Source organism: Notolepis coatsorum (genome assembly GCF_963971535.1).
Source record: "Notolepis coatsorum genome assembly, chromosome: 2".
NCBI classification, from domain to species: Eukaryota; Metazoa; Chordata; class Actinopteri; order Aulopiformes; family Paralepididae; genus Notolepis; species Notolepis coatsorum.
In genome coordinates, this window is record NC_140166.1 from 173,811,045 (window position 1) to 173,825,692 (window position 14,648).

A 14,648-nucleotide genomic window follows, 5' to 3' on the forward strand; every position below is an offset into this window, starting at 1 on the left:
GTTATAACATCCCCCTGGACCATCCACCTCTCAACACAGCAGGAGGCAATGCTCTGGCAGAGGTCAGCGACTTCAAATACCTGGGTTCCTGGGTCACCTCAACAGAACAGGACCTTAAGGTGAGGAAAGCACTGGCATGGAGGGCCCTGAATGGCATGAATAGCGTGTGGAAATCCAGTCTCCCACGATGCATCAAAATTTGCTTCTTCCAAGCAATCGTGGAGTCTCTGGACGGATGCTACACCAGAATGCTGCGTGTGGTACTGAACATCGACCAGAACGAGCATGTAACCAACAAGCATCTGTACAGGGGGCTACCCAGGCTGAGTGACAAGGTGGCATCCAGAGGATGAAACCTGCAGGTCACTGCCACCGACACCAGGAACTTACGACTAGCAAGCTAGTGCTCTGGGAGCCAACACATGGGCACAGACCAAGAGGACATCCCACGCCAACATACGTGGACGTACTGAGGAAGGACGCAGGAGTGGAGAGCTCTACGGAACTGGCAGAATGTATGGAGGACAGCAATGATTGGAATCTCCACTGGCGAACTCGTCTGAGGATGACCAAATGATGATGACAGTGGCACGGGAGGTAGAGCAGTAGTCTGGTAATCTGGAGGTTCCTGGTTTGTTTCCTGCTCCTCCCGGGCAGTGTGTCGAAGTGTCCTTGAGCAAGCCACTTAACCCCTAACAGCTCCCGATGAGCAGGTTGGCACTTTGCATGGTTGCCTCTGCCGTCGGTGTATGAATGTGTGAGTGAATGGGTAAAATGTGAGGAACAAATTGTAAAGCGCTTTGGATAAAAGCGCTATATAAATTCACCATTTACCTGGCGCATGCTGCAGTAAATTATATGGTTATAAGAGGGAGGTCCACGTCTAAATCCTCCCTTCTCTCCACCCCCAAGTTCAATCTTTGCAACTTTGGGGATAAAGCCTTCTCTAAGGTGTCTTCTCTAAGGCTGTCATGACAGAGGCTCTATCTGTGGGGATGATAGATTTTACCTGTGCACATTGATCACCTCATGCACAACAGGTGCCCAGCCACCCCTGCTCCCAAGTCTTAATTAGCTTGACCCAGGGCAGGGTGGCTGCTTAAATCAGCCATCCCCACGCCACTGTCTGTCCCCTGGCCAATCCAGCAAACAGTCATATTGCCACTCCCCTCTGTGCTGCTGGCTGTTCGCCATTCACCTCCATCTCACACGCTTTCCTCTTAATATAGTATATCCCCTTTTCCATCCCTGGTCATAGACATTTCTTCTAAGGCTGAACCCTGAAGATAAGTACATTTCTATATATATGAATCACTTTCTCTGCCACTAATCTGAAAGGAACTCCTCCCCACCCTTAATTCCTAGCTGATTATTCACAGAGGCAGACAACAGAGTCTTTGATTACGGATAGAGTTTACTGACAGAATGACATGTTGCAACACAGAGAGACCTAGGCTGCAGCAATGGCCCTATAGCCTAGATCTCGCTTGATTGTGCAGAACAGAACCGTCTTCCCCCTTCAGGGGGGCCACTCCTACCGGGTTGGAGGCTCAGCTCCTGACAGAAGGTGCAGACCCCTGACCCCTGACCTATCTTCCCTCTCTCCCCCATGAGCCACATGCGCCCCAAGTGCATCCTCCCCAAGCTGACAACTTGTGTCTGTTGCAGCTTTGTGCATTCTATCATATTCCAATTCAACTTATATTATGTGTTTGTGTCATCAACACGAATAAGCCAAACTAGTGGGAGTCTATTACAGCTCATTCCAAATGATTGAAAATATTACTGAGAGCACTTTTAAAATACTTAATAGAATGAGACAAAGATTTGTGAATAGAGAATGAACCCCCGTCATTTGACTGGTCTGAACATGGGGTTGTAAATAAACAAACTGCATGCAGTACTCCACATGGACACTAGGAGACTCTGCAATCTCACAAAGCAGCAGGCTTTCTGGTTAAGATAACCGTCTGTATGACAAGTATGTGATTTTCTTTCTTTCTTTCTTTCTTTCTTTCTTTCTTTCTTTCTTTCTTTCTTTCTTTCTTTCTTTCTTTCTTTCTTTCTTTCTTTCTTTCTTTCTTTCTTTCTTTCTTTCTTTCTTTCTTTCTTTCTTTCTTTCTTTCTTTCTTTCTTTCTTTCTTTCTTTCTTTCTTTCTTTCTTTCTTCCTTTCTTTCTTTCTTTCTTTCTTTCTTTCTTTCTTTCAAATGTAACTGTAAGATGTCAAATGTAAGATTTGAAATTCCAAACAAAGATAAATATGGAGTATTTTGTTAGCCTTAAATTGGGATGACTTCTCAGGTGGCATTTGCAGTGTGTGCTGGTTTTAGCATCATGTAAACACTGACAGATGTTGACATAATACTCCTGGACCTTGGCTATAACCATCTGACATAATGTCAAATGACATCTGGCTTCATTATGGGACCCCCAGGGTCACTTATAATGAGACTTTTGGCAGATGCTCATTCAGTGTATAAAAGGGTCTCTAATAAATATTATTCCTAAAAATTGTAAAAACATTGCATTGATCTGACTGTTGGTCTGTGTAGTAGCTAATAAACAAGACTTTGCTGCTTAAACGTATGTATAATGTATATTCATTAATTCACTCGTATACCAAAATCCATTTGAATTGAAATGTTTGCTTTTCGCATCAAATATTGTTATGCGTTTAAAATGCGATTAATTTTGATTAATTAACTATTAAGGCTTGAATTCATTCGATTACATCTTTTAATGGAATTCCACCACTAGCCTTTAGAAAAAATCATTCAGTCATTTAGAGGTGGGTGGGGGTTTAGGAGGAGTGGACAAATACCTTCTGGGGTCCCCAGACTGGAGAAGGCCTCCAAATATTGTCATCAGTCAAGGCAACTTTAACCCATACAAAACTCAAATTTGCATAATACTATCTACAGTAACATGACTCGGAAGGTAATTGGCTCCTTTCTTTGATTGAATGTACGGTACTTTACACGTGTGTTAGACCAACACAGAGGTCACCAGCTACCTCATCTATTCTTGCCTACAGCGTAATGTTCTTTCTGGGGGTTTCTGTGACCTCTGGGGAAAGTGTGGGAGTGTAATGATTTAAAGCATAATGTTAAGAGGACCATGTAATTACTTGTTAGGTATTTACTGCATGTTATAATCATATTAAAGATTCATGAAGTTCATCTGAGTTGTAGCCAAACTATAATCCCTAAAGAAGTAGCCTAATTTCTGAGGTTAGATACAGTATATAGTGTATTCACCATAAAGGACATGCATGCTAGCAATATAATACTTGACCAAGGTACTGGCGTTACAAAGGGAGTTGGCCCCTGTGGTGGAAAATATAGCCGAAGCTAATAACTTACTCAGTCCAAAGAGACCTGGTTAATACGATTTATTAACTCAATCAAAGTATCAATACAAAATAGTCAGAGTTAGGCTGGACGACTCTCCATGATGTGGTTATAAGAGAGAGCCCCCACCGGATCTTCAACATCTTTATACAAAACTGAAAGGGGTGGGGGCCATAGGTATAGGGGTGTCATGACATTTTGGGGAAAGGTGGGGGAGGGTTTGTTGGGGTTAAGATGGGGGTAGGAAGGGAAGATGGGTGAGGGAGATCAAAGAGAGGTGGGGGAAGGGAGTCTTACTGTATCTACCACATCCCTGGGCACCGCACTGTGTGTGGCTGCCCACTGCTCTTAAATAGTTAGGATGCGTCAAAATGCAGAGAATGAATTTCCCCAAGGGGATTAATAAAGATCCAATTTAATGTCAGTGTGTTCAGTGTGTGGGATTTAGCACTGCGTTACGTCTTCACTCTGTTCTTCTCATCCAGGGTTTTCCCAGACTAAATACATTTCTTTAGTCAACTAACCAATTTGTCCATTTGATAAAATCATGTAGCATTTTGTATATTTGTAATGATTTATTTGCACATATTAAAAACACATCACTAGGCACTATTTCAAAAGCAACATGCAAGGTATATAATCCAAAAAGCCCCTCAAGAGGTTTGACAAGCGGAGATCCCCCCATGACAAGTTAACAACATACATCATTATATGTTACACACAGTCTCAAGTGCAACACAGCTGTTTGGAATACTGCACATACAGGTAGAGTACACAACGCACACCAATGCGCATGCATGCTTGCTTTCTTGCACTCTCTGCAGTGCAAAAAAGCAAGTCTGTGGAGTTTATCCTACATTCACTCTCTTAGTTTATCCTACATTCACTCTTTTAGTTTATCCTACATTCACTCTCCTAGTTTATCCTACACTCACTCTCTTAGATTATCCTACATTCACTCTCCAAGATACAACAAGATACTTTAATGCCACACAACGATGGTTGGTGGTAATTGATTTCGGTACAGATGTTGAGCACTGGTTATATCAAACATGAAACAGACATCAAACATCAAAAACGTCAAAACATATATACATAAATACATATAGGACAGTCACGGTAACAGTGTCGGTCGGTGACAGATGCTTGCCCGTTTGTGCAAAGGGGGGCGGGCCAGGGTGTTCAGTGTTCGGACTGCTGTGGGGAAAAAACTGTTTGTGAAACGTGTGTGTCTGGTTAGGATGGACCTGTAGCGACCTGAGGGCATGTGCTGGAATAAGTGGTGTGCTGGGTGAGAGGGGTCGTTGACTATTTTAACAGAGCGGGTGACTGTGCGTGAGGTGTAGATGGAGTCCAGAGAGGGGAGGGGACAGCCAATTATTTTGGAGGCTGTCTTGATGATGCGTTGGAGTTTGTGTTTAGTGTGTTTGTCCGTGGAACCATACCAGACTGTGATGGATGAGGTGAGGATACTTTGAATTATGGCAGTGTAAAATTGGACCAGCAGGTGTTGTTGGACTCTGTACTTCCTCAGTTGTCTGAGGAAGTACAGGCGCTGCTGGGCCTTTTTGATGATGGCAGTGGTGTTAATGTCCCATTTGAGTTTGTTGCTGATGTGGCTGATGTGCTGATGTGACTCTCTTACAACACACGCACGCACGCGCGCGCACACACACACACACACACACACACACACACACACACACACACACACACACACACACACACACACACACACACGCATATGCTGTCCCATTCTCATTGTGAGAAAAAGGGGCGCAGTCTTGCGACAGCATGTAAAATGACATCTTTGCATCTAGTGTTAATCAAATACCAATATATCAGAATATTGTTATGATGTAGTAGATCAACTAAACATGAGATGTCATCTTAATGTCTTTAAATGTGCTGATCACAGTATCTTCAATGATTCGAGAAATTGTCATGACGCTTAATCCATCATAATTGTATGCAGCAGTTCAGGCGAATTACAGGGGAGGAGGGAAGAGAAGCGTCTCCAACAGTGTTTTCACTAGTCAGTCAACCAGAGCTTTAAAGATCCCTCCACTCAAAAACGTGTTTTTCTTTTGGTTAAGTCCTCTTGGTGGCATGACTTTGATACAGATTGTTATTTGTGCAGAACTTGCCACCAGAACACCTTTTCACCTTCTTCCCCTGGAGGGGGAGAGCTTCTCAGTACTGTGCTTATCTGAGTTGCATGTGTGATGTCACTAATAGGTCGAAGTCGAACCTCTCATTGTACAATAACGGGACACCTTTAGCTTCAGCTAACACACACACAGAATGTACACAGAACGCTGAGCAGGTATTGACGCGTCGTATGTCTTGAAATGGATATAAACTGCCGACGTGGAATTCCTGATAAATATGCTTGTTTTCAATTAGCATATTCATAGATCCTTGGATTCTCAATTATGGTAAAGGTGTAGAGATGCTGGAAAGTAATTTTCAGTAGTACAAATTGTTATTCAACATAGAAAATCTTTTGAAGGTTTGAAACACATCTGGAGGGGATCCTTTAAAGGGGAATGCCAGTAATTTCAACTTTTGTTATTTATGTGCCCCAGGACAGTTCAGCCAATATTTGTGAACAAACACCACTCGGTCCTAAAGCTATAATAATAATAATAATAATAATAATAATAATAATAATAATAATAATAATAATAATAATAATAATAATAATAATAATAATACACTTTATTTGTATAGCACCTTTCATACAGAAACTGCAGCTCAAAGTGCTTCACAACAGAAAAAAGACATGGGATGCAATAGGATGAGAATTGAGACTTTGTTTGCATCAGAGTTTATTCTGAGGTCACTAATTATTTTTGTAAGAGCAGTTTCAGTGCTATGGTGCGTTCTGAAGCCTGATTGAAATTCCTCCATGATGTTGTTTTCTTTGAGAAAGGAGTTTATTTGTATTGAGACAATCTTTTCAAGTATCTTGCTGATGAATGGGAGGTTGGATATTGGCCTATAGTTGGTTAGTACATTACTGTCTAGTTTGGGTTTCTTTAGTAAGGGTCTTACGACAGCTGTTTTGAATGCGTCTGGGAAAATACCTGTCAGAAGTGATGTATTTATAATATTTAGGACATGACTTGCAATACTCTCGAATATCCTGGTCAATACGGGAAGTGGAGGAGTTACATTCCATGACAGTTTTGTAAAGCTCAGTTGGTGTAATGCAAGCACACTTTCCTATGGTTACTTTTTCGCAGGGTTTGCTGATCAGGGGAGGAAACTAACTTTTTGGCTTACCAGCCAACTGGCCAGTATCTGATTTTTTTTACCAGCCAAACAGATTTTTTACCAGACAAAAAAAATCGCTAATTGTGATAATTACTTCTTTGTATGTCAAGCCGTGTCAATGTTGTGTATGCATCTGGGTAGGCACACTGTGCCTTTAAGACAGCACAGTGGTCTTACGACAGTGCTGTGAAGTACCGTCAAGTGTTGTGGTAACGTCAGTTGGGTTGGTGTGCTGTTGTGCACAGTGCACTGGTTGAGCTAGCCCCTTTCGTGACTGCGATGTGCAAGCCAGGGGCTTTTGAGCATGAAATAAAATGTCTAACCTTACGTCGTAGTCCGGTGCTTTTTTGGAAACATTATAGTCATAACAGATACACCTAGCTGGCTGCTTTGAGCACACAGGGCTAACGTTAGCTAGCAAGCAGCTATAGCTAAAACGCTAACTAGAAGCTAACCACTGTATACAGTTCCAGTAGACTAACATTACACCTCTGTGATTTAAATGTGTCCTTAGTAACTTATACTCGAGGGTTGTACTAGGGTTGGATGCAGTTCCCCGTTGGTCAGTCTGTCTGTTTTCCATCTTCTGCTGTGTTTAACGTTATCTGTTTGCGAGTGCTCCTGATGGCTAGCCTAGTACCACGGGACTTTTATTATTATATGTCCGCGGGTTGGCCAGTACTGCGCAAACGTTTATTAAACATTATATGTCCGCGGGTGGTCTTGTGCAGTGCTCTCGTGGCACTGTCAACTAAAGCGAACACTCAGAAGACGCGCACCGTTTGCCAGTGCAGTGATTGCAGAATGTTTTATTTTTTTGTATACTCGCCAGCAGGGGAGGAAACTAACTTTTTGGCTTACCAGCCAACTGGCGGGTATCTGATTTTTTTTACCAGCCAAACGTAAAAAATACTAGCATTTGGCCAGTAAAGTGGCCTAATTTCCTCCCCTGTTGCTGATGGTGTCCATGTTTGTATCAGGACTAATGCTGGCTCTAATTGAAGTTATTTTGTTATTGAATAATATGTTGTTCTTCACATTTTGATGCAGATGACTGTGGAGGGGTGGGGACAGTGTTGAGTAGCTGGTCAATGGCTGAGAATAATATTCTAGAGTTTCCAACATTCTCTGTGATAATCTTAGAAAAATAATCCTTTCTTGCCACTTGTATTTCTTAACCATTTGGATATTTCTTCACTTGACTTGACTTGACTTTTTTTTTTTTACCTTTAACCCTTTCTCTGCCACGCTCTATTTGTCTATGGAGATGTTCACCTACTTTGCAGGGCTATAACTTTTTAAATTGTATTGCTAAATTGACATTACTATGGCCCATTCAACATCGATTAGCTATCGTTCAGGATGTAGGAACGTTTTACTTTTTCATTCACACATTCATACAAAAATACTGTCTAGAGTATAAATATGTCATTTTCTGCTGTATTTCATAGAACGTGAGTTATAGCCATTTATGCATATATTAGATAATCAAATACAGTTTGATAGCGATTGACGCCAGATAAAAAATTTCAATTGTACAAGGTCCTAAACGTCATGACTCATCATCTGCTGGTGACTGGAGGAGGGGGGGGGTCGTTCATAATGCAATGACCGACGTTAAATGATTCAAGTAGTATGGGTGATATATAGATCAGAACAGTTTGTATGGATAATAATAATCAAAAACGCTGAAACTCACCCCAGTCTCCTCTTACCATTGGGTGATGAGCGTGGAGCAAAAAGATCGCTATTATGGGATGTTGATCTATGCGATCCATTTCCAGGTTGTATAATACTATATACGTCCAAATAATGTTGTTTATTGAGTTATGGCAACGGATCGATTATCCAGTGTGTCAAGATGGAGTCCCGCGAGCGATAGCGAGTGGCCGGAGGGAATAGGGAGACACACCAGCGTCACAATTATCAACATCCGGTTGCAACTCGCCGATCGGCCACCAGGTGGCGGTATTGAAGCGTTGGAGAGTTGAGCGGAGTCCTACAGCACCAGTCAAGGATCCATGGGTGAAATATGAATACCATGACAGAAATTTGAAATATTGATCTAAAAGACGCTGTAAAACGTCATTGGCAGATTACGCATGGCGAGGAATGACGTCTTAACACATCATTGGCGAGAAAAGGGATGGAGCGACAGCATCCAGGGTGTTGTTGAGATTTTCAACCATGCAGTTTAAAGAACAGTCCAGGCTGGATGGTTCAGTTTGTCTCATGATGTTTGAGAACTTCTCTTCTGCGATCTAGTACTCTTCGCTTTACAACGGTTACATTTTTTGTCTGTTAAGTTTAGGTTAGCATTGAAGAATTACACAGTGATGGTCAGATATAGGTAATTCTATTACTGATACTTTATCAATGTTCAGCCTTGTTGTCATCACTAAGGGGTGTTACCATGTTGGTGAGTGGGTTGATTTACATGTTGTATTAGCTCAAAACTGTCCAGTAGGTTGGTAAGCTCAATAGCCTTGGGGTCGTTCTTCTTATTTATATGAATATTCAGATCTCCATGTATGATTAATCTTTCACATCTAAGGATACCGACTGAGATTAGCTCTGAGAATTCCTGCAGAAATATTGATGAGTATTTTGGTGGCCGCTACAATGTGATGATGAGCAGTTCAGCTTTGAGCTCAATAGCAAGATATTCAAATGATGTAAATTCACCCATGTCAATGTCATTACATACAAACGATGTAGATAAAATAGCGGCAAGCCCTCCCCCTTTTCTATTTTGTCTGACCGATTGATAATACTTATAATTTGGAGGGCAGGCTTCTATCAGCGTTGTCGCACCAGTAATGTCATGTAGTCAGGTCTCGACTAAGAACATCTTTACTTAGGCCCATTGCTCCCAATGGAGCATAGGCCATCTACGACTTTTATCCATCCAACACGGCTTTGGGCTGTCCTTTCTGCCTCCCCCCAGGTAGTTCCTCGTCTCTTGAGCTCCGCCTCAGTGTCCTGCCTCCAGGTGTTCTTAGGCCGCCCTCTCTTCCGCTTCCCCTGGGGATTCCAAGTCAGGGCCTGTCGTGTAGTACTGGTAGCCGGTTTCCTCAAAGTGTGGCCTATCCATCCCCACTTTCGTCTCAGGATCTGCTTCTCCACTGGTTCCTGTCTTCCTTTCAGCCATAGTTCCTCATTCTTGATTTTGTTTGGCCACCGGATCCCAAAGATGCCTTTCAGACAGCTGTTTATAAAGGTCTGTATCTTCTGCAATGTTCTTTTCGTCATTCTCCAAGTCTCTGAACCGTAGAGAAGGACGGATTTTACATTTGAATTGAAGAGCCGCACTTTGGTTGTCATGGCAATGTCCTTGGAGGACCAGATGTTCTTCAGAATGATGAAGGCTGCTCTGGCTTTGCCTACTCTGGCTGTGACGTCGCCATCTGTGCCGCCCTTCTTATCCAAGATGCTGCCTAGGTAAGTGAAGGAGTTGACTTCCTGTATGGATTCATCACCTACTGTGACTGTGTTGTTGGTTTTCTTCCTGTTTATTCTCAACCCAGTCTCAAGGGATGTAGTTGCCAGCTTGGTTGTCTTGTCCTGCATCTGGTTGTAGTTGTGTGACAGGAGAGCCAGGTCATCATCAAAGTCGAGGTCATCCAGTTGTGTCCATAGGGTCCACTGTATGCCGTTTTTCTTTCCTTTTGTGGTGGTCTTCATAATCCAGTCTATGACTAGGAGGAAGAGAAAGGGCGATAGGAGGCATCCCTGACGCACACCGGTCTTGACCTCAAAACTCTCTGACAGTTGGCCTGCATGTAAAACTTTGCATGTTCCTTGATAGGTGTTTTGAATCAGAGTGATGATTTTCTTTGGGATACCATAATGCCTCAGCAGTTTCCACAGAGTCTCTCTATCCATGCTGTCAAAGGCTTTTTCATAGTCTATGAAGTTTATGTATAATGGAGAGTTCCATTCGATGGATTGCTCTATAATGATGCGCAGGGTGGCGATCTGGTCCGTGCAAGATCTGTTGCTCCGGAAGCCTGCCTGCTGGTCTTGAAGCATGGGATCCACAGCAACACTCATTCTGTCCAGTATAATTCTTTTGAGTACTTTTCCCGGTACTGATAGAAGCATTATTCCTCTGTAGTTGTTGCAGTTGGTGAGATCTCCCTTTTTTGGTAGCTTGATGATGATTCCATCTTTCCATTCTTCTGGAATCTTTTCTTCCCCCCAGATCTTGGTGAAGAGGCTATGAAGTATATCTACGGCAGTCTTCAAGTCAGCATTGATGGCTTCTGCTGGTATTTCATCTGGTCCTGCAGATTCTCCGTCCTTCGTTGAGATAATAGCTTTTTTGATCTCTGCTTTGCTGGGTTTATCACAGTTTATTGGAAGTGTTCTCTCCGCTGGTGTAATGTCCGCTGGCTCTGTCGGGGCTGGTTGGTTCAGTAGTTATTTGAAATGTTCAGCCCATCTTCTCCGCTGCTCCTCTGTTGTTGTAAGTGGGTTTCCCTGTTTGTCTTTTATCGGTTTGTCCGTCTGTTGGAACTTGCCTGCTAACTTCCTACTGATCATATAGAGGTCTTTCATGTTGCCTTGCCCTGCCACTGTTTCTGCTTGTTTGGCTAGGTTGTCTATGTGATCTCTTTTATCATTCTTAATGCTACTCTTCACCTCCTTATTGGCTTGGGTGTATTCTTCCTGTGCCTTTGCTTTTGCTGATGTTGTTTTGCTTGTGTTCAGTTTCTCTTTCCTCTCCTTTCTTTCTTTCAGTTTCTGGAGTGTTTCCATTGAGACCCATTCCTTGTGTTTTGTCTTCTTCTTTCCCAATATTTCTTTGCAGGTGTCCAGCCACAACGTCTTTGTGTGCTGCCATTGAGTTTCTATGTCCACATCTGTGTCTTCATCCTGTTCCTGTAGTTGCTGGTACCTGTTGGTAAGGCTGATCTGGAATCTACTCTGTATTTCTTTGTTCCTAAGAAGTCCAACGTCATATCTGGTTCTTGCGCCGGTGGTTGTGGCGTACTTCTTCAGACGTAGTTTTATGATCGTCAGCACAAGATGATGGTCTGATGCCACGTCTGCCCCTCTCTTGACTCGTACATCTTGCCATGACCTCCTGAACTTTCTGTTGATGCATATGTGGTCTATTTGATTCTCCGTAACTTGATCTGGAGATCTCCATGTGGCCTTGTGGATACGTTTGTGGGGGAAGATGCTGCCTCCTATTACCAGTTGGTTGAGGGAGCACAGGTCTGCAAACCTTTCTCCATTTCTCCACCCATGAGGATGGTGATATCTTTTTCTCTCCGTCCGTCCAGTACAGCCTGCAGTTGTTCATAGAAATTGTCTTTCTTCTCGTCTTCGGTGTCGTTTGTCGGCGCGTAGCACTGAATGATGGATAGTCTGATGTTGTCCTTCTTAGTGGTGAACTTGGCGGTGATGATTCGTGGGTTCACCGGTTCCCAACCAATGAGAGAGCGCTGTGCCTCCGGAGCCAGCATCAGGGCCACCCCTTCCGTGTGTGGGGCGCCTTCTTCTGTATGACCGGAGTAGAGCACCATCTCCCCAGATGCCAATCTCAGTTGCCCTGCTTGTAGCCACCTTGTCTCACACAAGCCAAGGAGAGAGATGTTGTAGTTCCTCATCTCCTGTGCTACCTGGACTGTCTTCCCTGGTTCGTACATCGTCCTGATGTTCCATGTGACAATTCTGGTGGTTTTCCTGGGGGTTAAGAGGGGAGTCGGCCTTACAGCTTCCTTTCGGCTTTCACTGCACGGCGTCATGCGCCTCCTGTGTGGGAGCCCTTTTTTTCCCAGGTCGAGTTGGTTTTGAATTATCGTAGATGCTTTAGTAACGTGCTTTTTTTCCAGGTAGGGTTGTTGGCCCTACGCAAACCCATTTAACCTCTGGGGGAGGGTTTTGGAGTTGGCTTGTTAGTCCTCTTCCCACGCCTATTGTCTTCCAGGTGATGGATTGCAGCCTCATACCACGTGAGGCCAGACAGGCTGAGGGTTGTGTACAAGCTGTCTCGGCACGTCAAGCCCAACCAACTCCTGCTACTGTGTATTGAAAGCTGCACTAGGCGAGCTAACCCTACCAGCAACGCAAGACAGCTCAAGCTGTCATTACATACAAACGATGTAGATAAAATAGCGGCAAGCCCTCCCCCTTTTCTATTTTGTCTGACCGATTGATAATACTTATAATTTGGAGGGCAGGCTTCTATCAGCGTTGTCGCACCAGTAATGTCATGTAGTCAGGTCTCTCGACTAAGAACATGCATTGCAAATTATTTTCAGTTATCAGATCATTGATTAAGAAAGATTTGTTGCTCAATGATCTAACATTCAGAAGGGCCAATGTCAGTGATTTTGTGATGGGGGGTGTGGCCGGCCTTGGCTGAGCGATGATGGGTCTGAGGTTGCTAAGTGTTACAGTACGTGTCAGGCATTTCTTCTTGAGTCTGATAGTAGTGAGAACAGGAACAGCATGGTTTGTTATTGGAACAAATTGATAGCAGTAGTTTGGGTGCGAGGTGGGGGGCATGGTGGACGTTTCGGAGGTTGCAGTAGCGCGTTATTTTTAAACCTAGCCGCATTTTGCGGAGACACTCTCTGATTGGCCGACGCCTGTTTCTACACTGGTTAAGCTTAGGCACTCTTTCGAAACTTGGTTACGGTTAGAGTTTGTCTTAGAGTAGGGCGATAGAACACCAGCCCTGATTCCAAACTCTAACCTTAACCAACTTCGAAAGAGTCGCCTAAGGGGCGGCTACGTGGTGCAGTGGGCAAGGCGCTCACCATGAATACTGGAGGCTGGGCTCAAACAGATCATCTCCCTGTTCGAGCCCAGCGCTCCACATTGCTTTCAGTTTAGTTGGTCGTCCGCACTAATACACATTGGCAGTATTAGGGGGAGGGAAACTGATGGGTGAGGATCGGGCGTTGTGGACAGCGACTCCTACAGGTCGGTTGGTGCGCCTGCGCAGTAGAATCAGGAAGCGACGGGGGCGGGGCCCCTCCAAAGCCCAGACCCCCGACGCTGAAAGATCGAGCCGCGCAGGTGGAAAGATGCGACTGCTGTTACCTCGAGTATCGGAGGGGACTCGTGCTATGTATGACTTAGTCCACATTGCAGCTGGCTTGTGGGAGGCATGAAACAGCGTTCAAAGACAGGGGAGGGTTGAATTGGACGATACGAAATTGGGATGGGAGAAAAATAGAAAATGGGAGAAAGAGTGGATCAAAAAAAAAGAAAGAGTCGCCTAAGCTTAACCAGTGATAAACTAGGCGTTAGGTAGTTTGCTGCTGTTACTGTAGACCCGGAAATGGGCAAAGACACCGCTCGTCACGCGATTGGGCAAACATGTCAGTGGCCAATCAGAGAGCGTCTCCGCAAAATGCGGCTAGGTTTAAAAATAACGCCACTGTTGCAGTTGCGGGCTGTCGAGGAAAGATGGCGGAATAGTTATTTTTTGATGTTTTGGAGATGCCTGGTTGTAAATCCGACCAGCATGAGGGGGAAGAGGGGGGAGCAGGGATGAGGAGGGAGAGGGGGGAAGGGGGGTTTAGTATAGGGGTGAGGAGGGAGATAATTAGAAAGAAAACCGTATGATGTCACCCGGATTTTAAATGTAGGGCTGCTCCATAGACAAGGTATGAGTTGCTGACTTGACAGAGAAACTGGCTTCATTTACATTTAGTAATTTAGCTGAAGCGACTTACAAACAGTGTTGAACTTGAGTGTTACACTGAGTGCATAGTAGTATAGACTATTAGCATGATAGGTAGCAGTATATGGATTGATTGATTGATTGATTGATTGAACATTTTATTAACAGATTGCAGAATAGGTACAATACAGTACGGCTCAATACACACAATTGTTAAGGGGATGCAGACCAGAGAAAGACTTTCGTCTTGTTTACATCAGGGTCCCCCATTTTCAACTCATAACATAGTAACATACTGTAGTACATAGTAAAGTACATAATAGTAAAAGACAGTAAGAAGGTTCGGTTATATCTTTTATTATAAATTTAGGAT